Genomic DNA, 16,932 nt, shown 5'->3' with positions numbered 1-16,932 from the left:
CTTTTTATTTCTTCGTTTCCCATAGTGCTCTCTCTCGCAGGAATGTATTTACAAATAAAAAGCATTCTAAGCCAGTTGAACGATTGGAAAAAAACAAAAACCCAGGCAAATGAAGTGAGTGTGTGGGTTATCATGAATTTTAACTGTGGATCGGGAGGTTTTAGGTTCGCCTCCTTACGATTAAACTGCATTTTGAAAAGAAGAAATTGTAAATGGGAAAGCCAAAGGCATTATGGGAGTCAGTGTTCTTTCTTTGCAAAGAAAGTCGGACAAGGGCCAAAGGTTTTTCAAGAGAGGCTTGCCGTGGGTCATCTGGAATGCTGAGTCGGTAAAATGGGTCGAAAGGGAAAATGAATGCCAACTACAATTGTGCTGAGGAAATCAACACAAGCAACGTGGACAGAGCAGCCGCCACTCCCAAAGCAGGCCAACGCAGTCCTGGCCCGCAGCATGCCGTGATCGTATAGTGGTTAGTACTCTGCGTTGTGGCCGCAGCAACCCCGGTTCGAATCCGGGTCACGGCAACTTTTTACCCTTGTTTAAACTTGACCCTTTTCTAGCACTCAAACGGAAATTTGAAAACGACTCTTCTTCCTCACTTTGAAATGGCGCGCCCTTGCAAAATGAATAGGTAGCCGTAGCTTCCTGTCGGCCATCTCCTCTTTAGCTGGCTTTACGCATTACACTTGAATTGTATGACACAAATTCATTTGGAATCTCCATCTGATCAAGGATTTTGGTATGAAAACCACATGGCTTTGAAAACATTTCACTCTGCTCCCTTGTTGAAGAAATTTGCAAGCTTTACATTTATGGCAGCAAAAGGTTACCCCAAATATTCACACTCGTCGCCCCTTCCTCTCCTTCCCTATCAATGGGTGCTAACCAATTCTTTTATGGCCTTGCCTGGGAGAAAACAATTTAAGGGAGAGAAGGGCATTCCTGAGCCAAAAAGCGGTCTGCTAAAAGGTTCCTCCAACGCAGTTCTGATATCTGTCCAACAGATGTACTTGAGGCGCTTCAACGAGTAACAAGCGGTACCGGTCCACCCGTCTACTCTTATTGCTGGACGCTACTTCCAGCGGTCGGCTTGTGTTCTTGGCGTTCCTAACACAACTCATCGTACCGCTGTATGATTGCTAATCAGGGAACGGGTTTTCTTCCGGACCTGCTGACACAACATCCAGCTAATTGAAAGGCTTTCTTGCCAAATTCTCCTGCATGGACCCGAGAGCCAGCAGAGTTACTGGTCCTAGCTGCGTCAAAGTCTCTTTCAAGAAAGTCACACCGCGAGCACCCCAGATGGGACTTGAACCCACAATCCCTGGCTTAGGAGGCCAGTGCCTTATCCATTAGGCCACTGGGGCACAGGTTGAACCCTTGGCAAAGTTTCTTTTAGTGCTGTTTGCATTCATAGCAAATCAGTTGCATGGGTTTTGGTGGGCAAAGTTGCACCCTCTTTATTTAACCGAATGCAGACTGGCAACCCTTGAAACGCACAGATATTATTATGGTTTTATAGCCAAAAAGTCATCATGCATTCATACATCCTACATGATGACCGATGAAGCCAAGGACATTTTTGCCCCGGCGTGGCTTTGTTTTCTTGCAAAGGCTTCACCAACGTAAACCTGCAAAAAAACAAAAAAGAAAAGAAGAGAAAGGCAAAAACCGATAGGCATGAGCGACGGGGACGTTTCTTGCATGCCGGCAGAAGGCAGCAGGACGCATCCATCAGTTTCACGTGGTGCTGGTGCACTGAAATTCGATGATCAATTATAAATGGAAATCAAATTTCAACGTCCCTTTTAAAGTCGATTGAAAATTAATTTAAAGGCATGTCGAGCCAGGCAGGAGTCGAACCTACAATCTTCTGATCCGTAGTCAGACGCGTTATCCATTGCGCCACTGGCCCCCCGTCAATCAGCGGCTGGAAAACAGATCTCTCGGAAGTTCCTGTGAATCCCAGAGACTCTGCGTACCGCCCGCCAATATGGTAAGGAGAGAGACTTCACGTCCCCGAATTCATCCCTGGAACAAATGAAGGGAGGAGTTGCATTCTGCTCTCAACCTAAGGGATCTTGGGAAATAGCTTGTTGGACTCGTCCTGGGTTCCTTCGATTTGTACGGTGAGGTGTTTTAAATGCCTTCCTAAGACTTGAAGGGCTTTTACAAGTCAGACATCCTTGTTTATAGCTCTGGACCGGTATTACACAGAGCATTAAAAACAATTTCAGAAAATAAACCCGATCATAATCGGCAACATCTGTGGAAAATGTTGCGCAAAAAGTACACAACGTCTTGCGTGCGGGGACAGCATGGGGGTTTCTGTAGTGTAGCGGTTATCACGTTCGCCTCACACGCGAAAGGTCCCCGGTTCGAAACCGGGCAGAAACAAAGCTCCGTTTATACCGCGAGCTGCTTGTTTATCATTCATCAACCCAAAGCGGAAATGGGAGAGACGCGGCACACTTTCCTTTAGAATTGACATTTTGTACGGATATTTGACTATGGAAAGCCCAATGTTTGGGAGTAAGTGCAAAACATTCACGCATCCCAAGAAAACGAATGGCATCCAGGCAAACAAAAAACATTAACCACGCCAAAAGTGGAGAAAGCTCGGCGAAGGCCTCAGCTGCCATATGCAAAAGGGGGCACGTGCACAACGGAGAAGAAGCGCTTTAGAAGAGGAGGGTTACAAAATAGTTACATAGTTAAATCGGGTTGAAAAGAGACAAAGTCAATCAATCAAGTTCAACCCGTCCAAATGAAAACCCCCGCATCCATCCATCCACACACACCCCTCCCTGCTCTCACATCAATTATATTTCCCCATATCTATACTAACTATAGAATTTAGTATCACAATAGCCTTTGATATGACGTCTAGAAAAGAAATGTCTTTGCGTCGTCGTAAACAATTCTGCGTTGGAGTTGATTGCCGTCAGTTGCATCGAGGAAGCTCGCCGTCGGCCTCCCTGGTGGTCTAGTGGCTAGGATTCGGCGCTCTCACCGCCGCGGCCCGGGTTCGATTCCCGGTCAGGGAAAATGCACTTTTCTGACTGGTGGCTTTAACGCTGGGGCTTGAGAAGGTCTTTCCCAAACTACGGGTGGTGCAAGGTCTCAAGTGCTGTACGGAAGAAGGCGCTTGTATTCGTATGGTAAACGTGTCATGACTCGAGAGAAACTGAAGAAACTGTCTGATCTAAAGCCATGTCATGCCTTTAACCTTTCCAAGAACAATACAAGACTACCATTGTTCACATGGGATGCTGTGAGACAATTTTCTGTGTGAAATGGGATATACAGTATGATTCGAGTGAGTTCAGCTATTCTGTGTTAAAGGCACAAACCAAAGTGGCTTCATTTGTATATCTCGCCGCAAAGAAACCAAAATCAGCAAAGGAGCTTAGGTAACACCATTTAAATAGGACATTGCGCTGCAAAGCCCTTCCCTTTAGCTCAAAACCACTTGAGCGCTTAGCTGAAGCCAAAAACCACTTCTCGCTACTTACACTTCTAGACCTCTCAGCTCTTTTGACTCGGTGGACCAGCCTCTCCTCCTCCAGTCCCTCTGTTCTCTTGGCCTTTGTGACACCGCCCTTTCCTGCTTTTCCATGACCCTTTTCGGTGTCTCCTAGTGTTCATTAGTGCGGGCCGCTGCTTGGCGGCCTCAGAGCGGTCACCGGCCGGACGGCTTTCCCGGCGACTCAGATCGGAGGCCCCTAGACGAGCCCCGCAGGTGGTTTCTGTAGTGTAGTGGTTATCACGTTCGCCTAACACGCGAAAGGTCCCCGGTTCGAAACCGGGCAGAAACACTGGCCATTTGCCCCCTTTTTATTTCTTCGTTTCCCATAGTGCTCTCTCTCGCAGGAATGTATTTACAAATAAAAAGCATTCTAAGCCAGTTGAACGATTGGAAAAAAACAAAAACCCAGGCAAATGAAGTGAGTGTGTGGGTTATCATGAATTTTAACTGTGGATCGGGAGGTTTTAGGTTCGCCTCCTTACGATTAAACTGCATTTTGAAAAGAAGAAATTGTAAATGGGAAAGCCAAAGGCATTATGGGAGTCAGTGTTCTTTCTTTGCAAAGAAAGTCGGACAAGGGCCAAAGGTTTTTCAAGAGAGGCTTGCCGTGGGTCATCTGGAATGCTGAGTCGGTAAAATGGGTCGAAAGGGAAAATGAATGCCAACTACAATTGTGCTGAGGAAATCAACACAAGCAACGTGGACAGAGCAGCCGCCACTCCCAAAGCAGGCCAACGCAGTCCTGGCCCGCAGCATGCCGTGATCGTATAGTGGTTAGTACTCTGCGTTGTGGCCGCAGCAACCCCGGTTCGAATCCGGGTCACGGCAACTTTTTACCCTTGTTTAAACTTGACCCTTTTCTAGCACTCAAACGGAAATTTGAAAACGACTCTTCTTCCTCACTTTGAAATGGCGCGCCCTTGCAAAATGAATAGGTAGCCGTAGCTTCCTGTCGGCCATCTCCTCTTTAGCTGGCTTTACGCATTACACTTGAATTGTATGACACAAATTCATTTGGAATCTCCATCTGATCAAGGATTTTGGTATGAAAACCACATGGCTTTGAAAACATTTCACTCTGCTCCCTTGTTGAAGAAATTTGCAAGCTTTACATTTATGGCAGCAAAAGGTTACCCCAAATATTCACACTCGTCGCCCCTTCCTCTCCTTCCCTATCAATGGGTGCTAACCAATTCTTTTATGGCCTTGCCTGGGAGAAAACAATTTAAGGGAGAGAAGGGCATTCCTGAGCCAAAAAGCGGTCTGCTAAAAGGTTCCTCCAACGCAGTTCTGATATCTGTCCAACAGATGTACTTGAGGCGCTTCAACGAGTAACAAGCGGTACCGGTCCACCCGTCTACTCTTATTGCTGGACGCTACTTCCAGCGGTCGGCTTGTGTTCTTGGCGTTCCTAACACAACTCATCGTACCGCTGTATGATTGCTAATCAGGGAACGGGTTTTCTTCCGGACCTGCTGACACAACATCCAGCTAATTGAAAGGCTTTCTTGCCAAATTCTCCTGCATGGACCCGAGAGCCAGCAGAGTTACTGGTCCTAGCTGCGTCAAAGTCTCTTTCAAGAAAGTCACACCGCGAGCACCCCAGATGGGACTTGAACCCACAATCCCTGGCTTAGGAGGCCAGTGCCTTATCCATTAGGCCACTGGGGCACAGGTTGAACCCTTGGCAAAGTTTCTTTTAGTGCTGTTTGCATTCATAGCAAATCAGTTGCATGGGTTTTGGTGGGCAAAGTTGCACCCTCTTTATTTAACCGAATGCAGACTGGCAACCCTTGAAACGCACAGATATTATTATGGTTTTATAGCCAAAAAGTCATCATGCATTCATACATCCTACATGATGACCGATGAAGCCAAGGACATTTTTGCCCCGGCGTGGCTTTGTTTTCTTGCAAAGGCTTCACCAACGTAAACCTGCATGCCGGCAGAAGGCAGCAGGACGCATCCATCAGTTTCACGTGGTGCTGGTGCACTGAAATTCGATGATCAATTATAAATGGAAATCAAATTTCAACGTCCCTTTTAAAGTCGATTGAAAATTAATTTAAAGGCATGTCGAGCCAGGCAGGAGTCGAACCTTCAATTATAAATGGAAATCAAATTTCAACGTCCCTTTTAAAGTCGATTGAAAATTATTTAAAGGCATGTCGAGCCAGGCAGGAGTCGAACCTACAATCTTCTGATCCGTAGTCAGACGCGTTATCCATTGCGCCACTGGCCCCCCGTCAACAGCGGCTGGAAAACAGATCTCTCGGAAGTTCCTGTGAATCCCAGAGACTCTGCGTACCGCCCGCCAATATGGTAAGGAGAGAGACTTCACGTCCCCGAATTCATCCCTGGAACAAATGAAGGGAGGAGTTGCATTCTGCTCTCAACCTAAGGGATCTTGGGAAATAGCTTGTTGGACTCGTCCTGGGTTCCTTCGATTTGTACGGTGAGGTGTTTTAAATGCCTTCCTAAGACTTGAAGGGCTTTTACAAGTCAGACATCCTTGTTTATAGCTCTGGACCGGTATTACACAGAGCATTAAAAACAATTTCAGAAAATAAACCCGATCATAATCGGCAACATCTGTGGAAAATGTTGCGCAAAAAGTACACAACGTCTTGCGTGCGGGGACAGCATGGGGGTTTCTGTAGTGTAGCGGTTATCACGTTCGCCTCACACGCGAAAGGTCCCCGGTTCGAAACCGGGCAGAAACAAAGCTCCGTTTATACCGCGAGCTGCTTGTTTATCATTCATCAACCCAAAGCGGAAATGGGAGAGACGCGGCACACTTTCCTTTAGAATTGACATTTTGTACGGATATTTGACTATGGAAAGCCCAATGTTTGGGAGTAAGTGCAAAACATTCACGCATCCCAAGAAAACGAATGGCATCCAGGCAAACAAAAAACATTAACCACGCCAAAAGTGGAGAAAGCTCGGCGAAGGCCTCAGCTGCCATATGCAAAAGGGGGCACGTGCACAACGGAGAAGAAGCGCTTTAGAAGAGGAGGGTTACAAAATAGTTACATAGTTAAATCGGGTTGAAAAGAGACAAAGTCAATCAATCAAGTTCAACCCGTCCAAATGAAAACCCCCGCATCCATCCATCCACACACACCCCTCCCTGCTCTCACATCAATTATATTTCCCCATATCTATACTAACTATAGAATTTAGTATCACAATAGCCTTTGATATGACGTCTAGAAAAGAAATGTCTTTGCGTCGTCGTAAACAATTCTGCGTTGGAGTTGATTGCCGTCAGTTGCATCGAGGAAGCTCGCCGTCGGCCTCCCTGGTGGTCTAGTGGCTAGGATTCGGCGCTCTCACCGCCGCGGCCCGGGTTCGATTCCCGGTCAGGGAAAATGCACTTTTCTGACTGGTGGCTTTAACGCTGGGGCTTGAGAAGGTCTTTCCCAAACTACGGGTGGTGCAAGGTCTCAAGTGCTGTACGGAAGAAGGCGCTTGTATTCGTATGGTAAACGTGTCATGACTCGAGAGAAACTGAAGAAACTGTCTGATCTAAAGCCATGTCATGCCTTTAACCTTTCCAAGAACAATACAAGACTACCATTGTTCACATGGGATGCTGTGAGACAATTTTCTGTGTGAAATGGGATATACAGTATGATTCGAGTGAGTTCAGCTATTCTGTGTTAAAGGCACAAACCAAAGTGGCTTCATTTGTATATCTCGCCGCAAAGAAACCAAAATCAGCAAAGGAGCTTAGGTAACACCATTTAAATAGGACATTGCGCTGCAAAGCCCTTCCCTTTAGCTCAAAACCACTTGAGCGCTTAGCTGAAGCCAAAAACCACTTCTCGCTACTTACACTTCTAGACCTCTCAGCTCTTTTGACTCGGTGGACCAGCCTCTCCTCCTCCAGTCCCTCTGTTCTCTTGGCCTTTGTGACACCGCCCTTTCCTGCTTTTCCATGACCCTTTTCGGTGTCTCCTAGTGTTCATTAGTGCGGGCCGCTGCTTGGCGGCCTCAGAGCGGTCACCGGCCGGACGGCTTTCCCGGCGACTCAGATCGGAGGCCCCTAGACGAGCCCCGCAGGTGGTTTCTGTAGTGTAGTGGTTATCACGTTCGCCTAACACGCGAAAGGTCCCCGGTTCGAAACCGGGCAGAAACACTGGCCATTTGCCCCCTTTTTATTTCTTCGTTTCCCATAGTGCTCTCTCTCGCAGGAATGTATTTACAAATAAAAAGCATTCTAAGCCAGTTGAACGATTGGAAAAAAACAAAAACCCAGGCAAATGAAGTGAGTGTGTGGGTTATCATGAATTTTAACTGTGGATCGGGAGGTTTTAGGTTCGCCTCCTTACGATTAAACTGCATTTTGAAAAGAAGAAATTGTAAATGGGAAAGCCAAAGGCATTATGGGAGTCAGTGTTCTTTCTTTGCAAAGAAAGTCGGACAAGGGCCAAAGGTTTTTCAAGAGAGGCTTGCCGTGGGTCATCTGGAATGCTGAGTCGGTAAAATGGGTCGAAAGGGAAAATGAATGCCAACTACAATTGTGCTGAGGAAATCAACACAAGCAACGTGGACAGAGCAGCCGCCACTCCCAAAGCAGGCCAACGCAGTCCTGGCCCGCAGCATGCCGTGATCGTATAGTGGTTAGTACTCTGCGTTGTGGCCGCAGCAACCCCGGTTCGAATCCGGGTCACGGCAACTTTTTACCCTTGTTTAAACTTGACCCTTTTCTAGCACTCAAACGGAAATTTGAAAACGACTCTTCTTCCTCACTTTGAAATGGCGCGCCCTTGCAAAATGAATAGGTAGCCGTAGCTTCCTGTCGGCCATCTCCTCTTTAGCTGGCTTTACGCATTACACTTGAATTGTATGACACAAATTCATTTGGAATCTCCATCTGATCAAGGATTTTGGTATGAAAACCACATGGCTTTGAAAACATTTCACTCTGCTCCCTTGTTGAAGAAATTTGCAAGCTTTACATTTATGGCAGCAAAAGGTTACCCCAAATATTCACACTCGTCGCCCCTTCCTCTCCTTCCCTATCAATGGGTGCTAACCAATTCTTTTATGGCCTTGCCTGGGAGAAAACAATTTAAGGGAGAGAAGGGCATTCCTGAGCCAAAAAGCGGTCTGCTAAAAGGTTCCTCCAACGCAGTTCTGATATCTGTCCAACAGATGTACTTGAGGCGCTTCAACGAGTAACAAGCGGTACCGGTCCACCCGTCTACTCTTATTGCTGGACGCTACTTCCAGCGGTCGGCTTGTGTTCTTGGCGTTCCTAACACAACTCATCGTACCGCTGTATGATTGCTAATCAGGGAACGGGTTTTCTTCCGGACCTGCTGACACAACATCCAGCTAATTGAAAGGCTTTCTTGCCAAATTCTCCTGCATGGACCCGAGAGCCAGCAGAGTTACTGGTCCTAGCTGCGTCAAAGTCTCTTTCAAGAAAGTCACACCGCGAGCACCCCAGATGGGACTTGAACCCACAATCCCTGGCTTAGGAGGCCAGTGCCTTATCCATTAGGCCACTGGGGCACAGGTTGAACCCTTGGCAAAGTTTCTTTTAGTGCTGTTTGCATTCATAGCAAATCAGTTGCATGGGTTTTGGTGGGCAAAGTTGCACCCTCTTTATTTAACCGAATGCAGACTGGCAACCCTTGAAACGCACAGATATTATTATGGTTTTATAGCCAAAAAGTCATCATGCATTCATACATCCTACATGATGACCGATGAAGCCAAGGACATTTTTGCCCCGGCGTGGCTTTGTTTTCTTGCAAAGGCTTCACCAACGTAAACCTGCAAAAAAACAAAAAAGAAAAGAAGAGAAAGGCAAAAACCGATAGGCATGAGCGACGGGGACGTTTCTTGCATGCCGGCAGAAGGCAGCAGGACGCATCCATCAGTTTCACGTGGTGCTGGTGCACTGAAATTCGATGATCAATTATAAATGGAAATCAAATTTCAACGTCCCTTTTAAAGTCGATTGAAAATTAATTTAAAGGCATGTCGAGCCAGGCAGGAGTCGAACCTACAATCTTCTGATCCGTAGTCAGACGCGTTATCCATTGCGCCACTGGCCCCCCGTCAATCAGCGGCTGGAAAACAGATCTCTCGGAAGTTCCTGTGAATCCCAGAGACTCTGCGTACCGCCCGCCAATATGGTAAGGAGAGAGACTTCACGTCCCCGAATTCATCCCTGGAACAAATGAAGGGAGGAGTTGCATTCTGCTCTCAACCTAAGGGATCTTGGGAAATAGCTTGTTGGACTCGTCCTGGGTTCCTTCGATTTGTACGGTGAGGTGTTTTAAATGCCTTCCTAAGACTTGAAGGGCTTTTACAAGTCAGACATCCTTGTTTATAGCTCTGGACCGGTATTACACAGAGCATTAAAAACAATTTCAGAAAATAAACCCGATCATAATCGGCAACATCTGTGGAAAATGTTGCGCAAAAAGTACACAACGTCTTGCGTGCGGGGACAGCATGGGGGTTTCTGTAGTGTAGCGGTTATCACGTTCGCCTCACACGCGAAAGGTCCCCGGTTCGAAACCGGGCAGAAACAAAGCTCCGTTTATACCGCGAGCTGCTTGTTTATCATTCATCAACCCAAAGCGGAAATGGGAGAGACGCGGCACACTTTCCTTTAGAATTGACATTTTGTACGGATATTTGACTATGGAAAGCCCAATGTTTGGGAGTAAGTGCAAAACATTCACGCATCCCAAGAAAACGAATGGCATCCAGGCAAACAAAAAACATTAACCACGCCAAAAGTGGAGAAAGCTCGGCGAAGGCCTCAGCTGCCATATGCAAAAGGGGGCACGTGTACAACGGAGAAGAAGCGCTTTAGAAGAGGAGGGTTACAAAATAGTTACATAGTTAAATCGGGTTGAAAAGAGACAAAGTCAATCAATCAAGTTCAACCCGTCCAAATGAAAACCCCCGCATCCATCCATCCACACACACCCCTCCCTGCTCTCACATCAATTATATTTCCCCATATCTATACTAACTATAGAATTTAGTATCACAATAGCCTTTGATATGACGTCTAGAAAAGAAATGTCTTTGCGTCGTCGTAAACAATTCTGCGTTGGAGTTGATTGCCGTCAGTTGCATCGAGGAAGCTCGCCGTCGGCCTCCCTGGTGGTCTAGTGGCTAGGATTCGGCGCTCTCACCGCCGCGGCCCGGGTTCGATTCCCGGTCAGGGAAAATGCACTTTTCTGACTGGTGGCTTTAACGCTGGGGCTTGAGAAGGTCTTTCCCAAACTACGGGTGGTGCAAGGTCTCAAGTGCTGTACGGAAGAAGGCGCTTGTATTCGTATGGTAAACGTGTCATGACTCGAGAGAAACTGAAGAAACTGTCTGATCTAAAGCCATGTCATGCCTTTAACCTTTCCAAGAACAATACAAGACTACCATTGTTCACATGGGATGCTGTGAGACAATTTTCTGTGTGAAATGGGATATACAGTATGATTCGAGTGAGTTCAGCTATTCTGTGTTAAAGGCACAAACCAAAGTGGCTTCATTTGTATATCTCGCCGCAAAGAAACCAAAATCAGCAAAGGAGCTTAGGTAACACCATTTAAATAGGACATTGCGCTGCAAAGCCCTTCCCTTTAGCTCAAAACCACTTGAGCGCTTAGCTGAAGCCAAAAACCACTTCTCGCTACTTACACTTCTAGACCTCTCAGCTCTTTTGACTCGGTGGACCAGCCTCTCCTCCTCCAGTCCCTCTGTTCTCTTGGCCTTTGTGACACCGCCCTTTCCTGCTTTTCCATGACCCTTTTCGGTGTCTCCTAGTGTTCATTAGTGCGGGCCGCTGCTTGGCGGCCTCAGAGCGGTCACCGGCCGGACGGCTTTCCCGGCGACTCAGATCGGAGGCCCCTAGACGAGCCCCGCAGGTGGTTTCTGTAGTGTAGTGGTTATCACGTTCGCCTAACACGCGAAAGGTCCCCGGTTCGAAACCGGGCAGAAACACTGGCCATTTGCCCCCTTTTTATTTCTTCGTTTCCCATAGTGCTCTCTCTCGCAGGAATGTATTTACAAATAAAAAGCATTCTAAGCCAGTTGAACGATTGGAAAAAAACAAAAACCCAGGCAAATGAAGTGAGTGTGTGGGTTATCATGAATTTTAACTGTGGATCGGGAGGTTTTAGGTTCGCCTCCTTACGATTAAACTGCATTTTGAAAAGAAGAAATTGTAAATGGGAAAGCCAAAGGCATTATGGGAGTCAGTGTTCTTTCTTTGCAAAGAAAGTCGGACAAGGGCCAAAGGTTTTTCAAGAGAGGCTTGCCGTGGGTCATCTGGAATGCTGAGTCGGTAAAATGGGTCGAAAGGGAAAATGAATGCCAACTACAATTGTGCTGAGGAAATCAACACAAGCAACGTGGACAGAGCAGCCGCCACTCCCAAAGCAGGCCAACGCAGTCCTGGCCCGCAGCATGCCGTGATCGTATAGTGGTTAGTACTCTGCGTTGTGGCCGCAGCAACCCCGGTTCGAATCCGGGTCACGGCAACTTTTTACCCTTGTTTAAACTTGACCCTTTTCTAGCACTCAAACGGAAATTTGAAAACGACTCTTCTTCCTCACTTTGAAATGGCGCGCCCTTGCAAAATGAATAGGTAGCCGTAGCTTCCTGTCGGCCATCTCCTCTTTAGCTGGCTTTACGCATTACACTTGAATTGTATGACACAAATTCATTTGGAATCTCCATCTGATCAAGGATTTTGGTATGAAAACCACATGGCTTTGAAAACATTTCACTCTGCTCCCTTGTTGAAGAAATTTGCAAGCTTTACATTTATGGCAGCAAAAGGTTACCCCAAATATTCACACTCGTCGCCCCTTCCTCTCCTTCCCTATCAATGGGTGCTAACCAATTCTTTTATGGCCTTGCCTGGGAGAAAACAATTTAAGGGAGAGAAGGGCATTCCTGAGCCAAAAAGCGGTCTGCTAAAAGGTTCCTCCAACGCAGTTCTGATATCTGTCCAACAGATGTACTTGAGGCGCTTCAACGAGTAACAAGCGGTACCGGTCCACCCGTCTACTCTTATTGCTGGACGCTACTTCCAGCGGTCGGCTTGTGTTCTTGGCGTTCCTAACACAACTCATCGTACCGCTGTATGATTGCTAATCAGGGAACGGGTTTTCTTCCGGACCTGCTGACACAACATCCAGCTAATTGAAAGGCTTTCTTGCCAAATTCTCCTGCATGGACCCGAGAGCCAGCAGAGTTACTGGTCCTAGCTGTGTCAAAGTCTCTTTCAAGAAAGTCACACCGCGAGCACCCCAGATGGGACTTGGACCCACAATCCCTGGCTTAGGAGGCCAGTGCCTTATCCATTAGGCCACTGGGGCACAGGTTGAACCCTTGGCAAAGTTTCTTTTAGTGCTGTTTGCATTCATAGCAAATCAGTTGCATGGGTTTTGGTGGGCAAAGTTGCACCCTCTTTATTTAACCGAATGCAGACTGGCAACCCTTGAAACGCACAGATATTATTATGGTTTTATAGCCAAAAAGTCATCATGCATTCATACATCCTACATGATGACCGATGAAGCCAAGGACATTTTTGCCCCGGCGTGGCTTTGTTTTCTTGCAAAGGCTTCACCAACGTAAACCTGCATGCCGGCAGAAGGCAGCAGGACGCATCCATCAGTTTCACGTGGTGCTGGTGCACTGAAATTCGATGATCAATTATAAATGGAAATCAAATTTCAACGTCCCTTTTAAAGTCGATTGAAAATTAATTTAAAGGCATGTCGAGCCAGGCAGGAGTCGAACCTACAATCTTCTGATTCGTAGTCAGACGCGTTTTCCATTGCGCCACTGGCCCCCCGTCAATAAGCGGCTGGAAAACAGATCTCTCGGAAGTTCCTGTGAATCCCAGAGACTCTGCGTACCGCCCGCCAATATGGTAAGGAGAGAGACTTCATGTCCCCGAATTCATCCCTGGAACAAATGAAGGGAGGAGTTGCATTCTGCTCTCAACCTAAGGGATCTTGGGAAATAGCTTGTTGGACTCGTCCTGGGTTCCTTCGATTTGTACGGTGAGGTGTTTTAAATGCCTTCCTAAGACTTTAAGGGCTTTTACAAGTCAGACATCCTTGTTTATAGCTCTGGACCGGTATTACACAGAGCATTAAAAACAATTTCAGAAAATAAACCCGATCATAATCGGCAACATCTGTGGAAAATGTTGCGCAAAAAGTACACAACGTCTTGCGTGCGGGGACAGCATGGGGGTTTCTGTAGTGTAGCGGTTATCACGTTCGCCTCACACGCGAAAGGTCCCCGGTTCGAAACCGGGCAGAAACAAAGCTCCGTTTATACCGCGAGCTGCTTGTTTATCATTCATCAACCCAAAGCGGAAATGGGAGAGACGCGGTACACTTTCCTTTAGAATTGACATTTTGTACGGATATTTGACTATGGAAAGCCCAATGTTTGGGAGTAAGTGCAAAACATTCACGCATCCCAAGAAAACGAATGGCATCCAGGCAAACAAAAAACATTAACCACGCCAAAAGTGGAGAAAGCTCGGCGAAGGCCTCAGCTGCCATATGCAAAAGGGGGCACGTGTACAACGGAGAAGAAGCGCTTTAGAAGAGGAGGGTTACAAAATAGTTACATAGTTAAATCGGGTTGAAAAGAGACAAAGTCAATCAATCAAGTTCAACCCGTCCAAATGAAAACCCCCGCATCCATCCACACACACCCCTCCCTGCTCTCACATCAATTATATTTCCCCATATCTATACTAACTATAGAATTTAGTATCACAATAGCCTTTGATATGACGTCTAGAAAAGAAATGTCTTTGCGTCGTCGTAAACAATTCTGCGTTGGAGTTGATTGCCGTCAGTTGCATCGAGGAAGCTCGCCGTCGGCCTCCCTGGTGGTCTAGTGGCTAGGATTCGGCGCTCTCACCGCCGCGGCCCGGGTTCGATTCCCGGTCAGGGAAAATGCACTTTTCTGACTGGTGGCTTTAACGCTGGGGCTTGAGAAGGTCTTTCCCAAACTACGGGTGGTGCAAGGTCTCAAGTGCTGTACGGAAGAAGGCGCTTGTATTCGTATGGTAAACGTGTCATGACTCGAGAGAAACTGAAGAAACTGTCTGATCTAAAGCCATGTCATGCCTTTAACCTTTCCAAGAACAATACAAGACTACCATTGTTCACATGGGATGCTGTGAGACAATTTTCTGTGTGAAATGGGATATACAGTATGATTCGAGTGAGTTCAGCTATTCTGTGTTAAAGGCACAAACCAAAGTGGCTTCATTTGTATATCTCGCCGCAAAGAAACCAAAATCAGCAAAGGAGCTTAGGTAACACCATTTAAATAGGACATTGCGCTGCAAAGCCCTTCCCTTTAGCTCAAAACCACTTGAGCGCTTAGCTGAAGCCAAAAACCACTTCTCGCTACTTACACTTCTAGACCTCTCAGCTCTTTTGACTCGGTGGACCAGCCTCTCCTCCTCCAGTCCCTCTGTTCTCTTGGCCTTTGTGACACCGCCCTTTCCTGCTTTTCCATGACCCTTTTCGGTGTCTCCTAGTGTTCATTAGTGCGGGCCGCTGCTTGGCGGCCTCAGAGCGGTCACCGGCCGGACGGCTTTCCCGGCGACTCAGATCGGAGGCCCCTAGACGAGCCCCGCAGGTGGTTTCTGTAGTGTAGTGGTTATCACGTTCGCCTAACACGCGAAAGGTCCCCGGTTCGAAACCGGGCAGAAACACTGGCCATTTGCCCCCTTTTTATTTCTTCGTTTCCCATAGTGCTCTCTCTCGCAGGAATGTATTTACAAATAAAAAGCATTCTAAGCCAGTTGAACGATTGGAAAAAAACAAAAACCCAGGCAAATGAAGTGAGTGTGTGGGTTATCATGAATTTTAACTGTGGATCGGGAGGTTTTAGGTTCGCCTCCTTACGATTAAACTGCATTTTGAAAAGAAGAAATTGTAAATGGGAAAGCCAAAGGCATTATGGGAGTCAGTGTTCTTTCTTTGCAAAGAAAGTCGGACAAGGGCCAAAGGTTTTTCAAGAGAGGCTTGCCGTGGGTCATCTGGAATGCTGAGTCGGTAAAATGGGTCGAAAGGGAAAATGAATGCCAACTACAATTGTGCTGAGGAAATCAACACAAGCAACGTGGACAGAGCAGCCGCCACTCCCAAAGCAGGCCAACGCAGTCCTGGCCCGCAGCATGCCGTGATCGTATAGTGGTTAGTACTCTGCGTTGTGGCCGCAGCAACCCCGGTTCGAATCCGGGTCACGGCAACTTTTTACCCTTGTTTAAACTTGACCCTTTTCTAGCACTCAAACGGAAATTTGAAAACGACTCTTCTTCCTCACTTTGAAATGGCGCGCCCTTGCAAAATGAATAGGTAGCCGTAGCTTCCTGTCGGCCATCTCCTCTTTAGCTGGCTTTACGCATTACACTTGAATTGTATGACACAAATTCATTTGGAATCTCCATCTGATCAAGGATTTTGGTATGAAAACCACATGGCTTTGAAAACATTTCACTCTGCTCCCTTGTTGAAGAAATTTGCAAGCTTTACATTTATGGCAGCAAAAGGTTACCCCAAATATTCACACTCGTCGCCCCTTCCTCTCCTTCCCTATCAATGGGTGCTAACCAATTCTTTTATGGCCTTGCCTGGGAGAAAACAATTTAAGGGAGAGAAGGGCATTCCTGAGCCAAAAAGCGGTCTGCTAAAAGGTTCCTCCAACGCAGTTCTGATATCTGTCCAACAGATGTACTTGAGGCGCTTCAACGAGTAACAAGCGGTACCGGTCCACCCGTCTACTCTTATTGCTGGACGCTACTTCCAGCGGTCGGCTTGTGTTCTTGGCGTTCCTAACACAACTCATCGTACCGCTGTATGATTGCTAATCAGGGAACGGGTTTTCTTCCGGACCTGCTGACACAACATCCAGCTAATTGAAAGGCTTTCTTGCCAAATTCTCCTGCATGGACCCGAGAGCCAGCAGAGTTACTGGTCCTAGCTGCGTCAAAGTCTCTTTCAAGAAAGTCACACCGCGAGCACCCCAGATGGGACTTGGACCCACAATCCCTGGCTTAGGAGGCCAGTGCCTTATCCATTAGGCCACTGGGGCACAGGTTGAACCCTTGGCAAAGTTTCTTTTAGTGCTGTTTGCATTCATAGCAAATCAGTTGCATGGGTTTTGGTGGGCAAAGTTGCACCCTCTTTATTTAACCGAATGCAGACTGGCAACCCTTGAAACGCACAGATATTATTATGGTTTTATAGCCAAAAAGTCATCATGCATTCATACATCCTACATGATGACCGATGAAGCCAAGGACATTTTTGCCCCGGCGTGGCTTTGTTTTCTTGCAAAGGCTTCACCAACGTAAACCTGCATGCCGGCAGAAGGCA

At 47.0% G+C, this 16,932-nt stretch overlaps 1 protein-coding gene and 26 non-coding genes across 27 annotated transcripts in view; 18 read left to right on the top strand and 9 right to left on the bottom strand.

Annotated features, from left to right (window-relative positions):
* The window catches only part of LOC121393935 (vomeronasal type-2 receptor 26-like), a 263,348-nt gene that overhangs the window by 128,701 nt on the left and 117,715 nt on the right, over nucleotides 1–16,932 (top strand). The gene's annotated exons all lie outside the window — the stretch shown is intronic.
* trnah-gug lies at nucleotides 453–524 on the top strand. The gene has a single exon. It is a non-coding gene; the product is annotated as a tRNA-His (tRNA).
* Nucleotides 1,295–1,367, bottom strand: trnar-ccu. Its single transcript has one exon. It is a non-coding gene; the product is annotated as a tRNA-Arg (tRNA).
* On the bottom strand, nucleotides 1,843–1,915 carry trnar-acg. Its single transcript has one exon. It is a non-coding gene; the product is annotated as a tRNA-Arg (tRNA).
* trnav-cac lies at nucleotides 2,325–2,397 on the top strand. Its single transcript has one exon. It is a non-coding gene; the product is annotated as a tRNA-Val (tRNA).
* Nucleotides 2,976–3,047, top strand: trnae-cuc. Its single transcript has one exon. It is a non-coding gene; the product is annotated as a tRNA-Glu (tRNA).
* trnav-aac lies at nucleotides 3,746–3,818 on the top strand. Its single transcript has one exon. It is a non-coding gene; the product is annotated as a tRNA-Val (tRNA).
* On the top strand, nucleotides 4,286–4,357 carry trnah-gug. The gene has a single exon. It is a non-coding gene; the product is annotated as a tRNA-His (tRNA).
* Nucleotides 5,128–5,200, bottom strand: trnar-ccu. The gene has a single exon. It is a non-coding gene; the product is annotated as a tRNA-Arg (tRNA).
* On the bottom strand, nucleotides 5,699–5,771 carry trnar-acg. Its single transcript has one exon. It is a non-coding gene; the product is annotated as a tRNA-Arg (tRNA).
* trnav-cac lies at nucleotides 6,180–6,252 on the top strand. Its single transcript has one exon. It is a non-coding gene; the product is annotated as a tRNA-Val (tRNA).
* Nucleotides 6,831–6,902, top strand: trnae-cuc. Its single transcript has one exon. It is a non-coding gene; the product is annotated as a tRNA-Glu (tRNA).
* trnav-aac lies at nucleotides 7,601–7,673 on the top strand. Its single transcript has one exon. It is a non-coding gene; the product is annotated as a tRNA-Val (tRNA).
* trnah-gug lies at nucleotides 8,141–8,212 on the top strand. The gene has a single exon. It is a non-coding gene; the product is annotated as a tRNA-His (tRNA).
* trnar-ccu lies at nucleotides 8,983–9,055 on the bottom strand. Its single transcript has one exon. It is a non-coding gene; the product is annotated as a tRNA-Arg (tRNA).
* trnar-acg lies at nucleotides 9,531–9,603 on the bottom strand. The gene has a single exon. It is a non-coding gene; the product is annotated as a tRNA-Arg (tRNA).
* trnav-cac lies at nucleotides 10,013–10,085 on the top strand. Its single transcript has one exon. It is a non-coding gene; the product is annotated as a tRNA-Val (tRNA).
* trnae-cuc lies at nucleotides 10,664–10,735 on the top strand. Its single transcript has one exon. It is a non-coding gene; the product is annotated as a tRNA-Glu (tRNA).
* Nucleotides 11,434–11,506, top strand: trnav-aac. Its single transcript has one exon. It is a non-coding gene; the product is annotated as a tRNA-Val (tRNA).
* On the top strand, nucleotides 11,974–12,045 carry trnah-gug. Its single transcript has one exon. It is a non-coding gene; the product is annotated as a tRNA-His (tRNA).
* Nucleotides 12,816–12,888, bottom strand: trnar-ccu. The gene has a single exon. It is a non-coding gene; the product is annotated as a tRNA-Arg (tRNA).
* Nucleotides 13,295–13,367, bottom strand: trnar-acg. The gene has a single exon. It is a non-coding gene; the product is annotated as a tRNA-Arg (tRNA).
* trnav-cac lies at nucleotides 13,777–13,849 on the top strand. Its single transcript has one exon. It is a non-coding gene; the product is annotated as a tRNA-Val (tRNA).
* Nucleotides 14,424–14,495, top strand: trnae-cuc. The gene has a single exon. It is a non-coding gene; the product is annotated as a tRNA-Glu (tRNA).
* trnav-aac lies at nucleotides 15,194–15,266 on the top strand. Its single transcript has one exon. It is a non-coding gene; the product is annotated as a tRNA-Val (tRNA).
* On the top strand, nucleotides 15,734–15,805 carry trnah-gug. The gene has a single exon. It is a non-coding gene; the product is annotated as a tRNA-His (tRNA).
* Nucleotides 16,576–16,648, bottom strand: trnar-ccu. The gene has a single exon. It is a non-coding gene; the product is annotated as a tRNA-Arg (tRNA).

This window comes from Xenopus laevis, chromosome 1L (assembly GCF_017654675.1).
Source record: "Xenopus laevis strain J_2021 chromosome 1L, Xenopus_laevis_v10.1, whole genome shotgun sequence".
Classification (NCBI taxonomy): domain Eukaryota; kingdom Metazoa; phylum Chordata; class Amphibia; order Anura; family Pipidae; genus Xenopus; species Xenopus laevis.
This window is presented reverse-complemented; position numbering and strand designations above follow the sequence as displayed.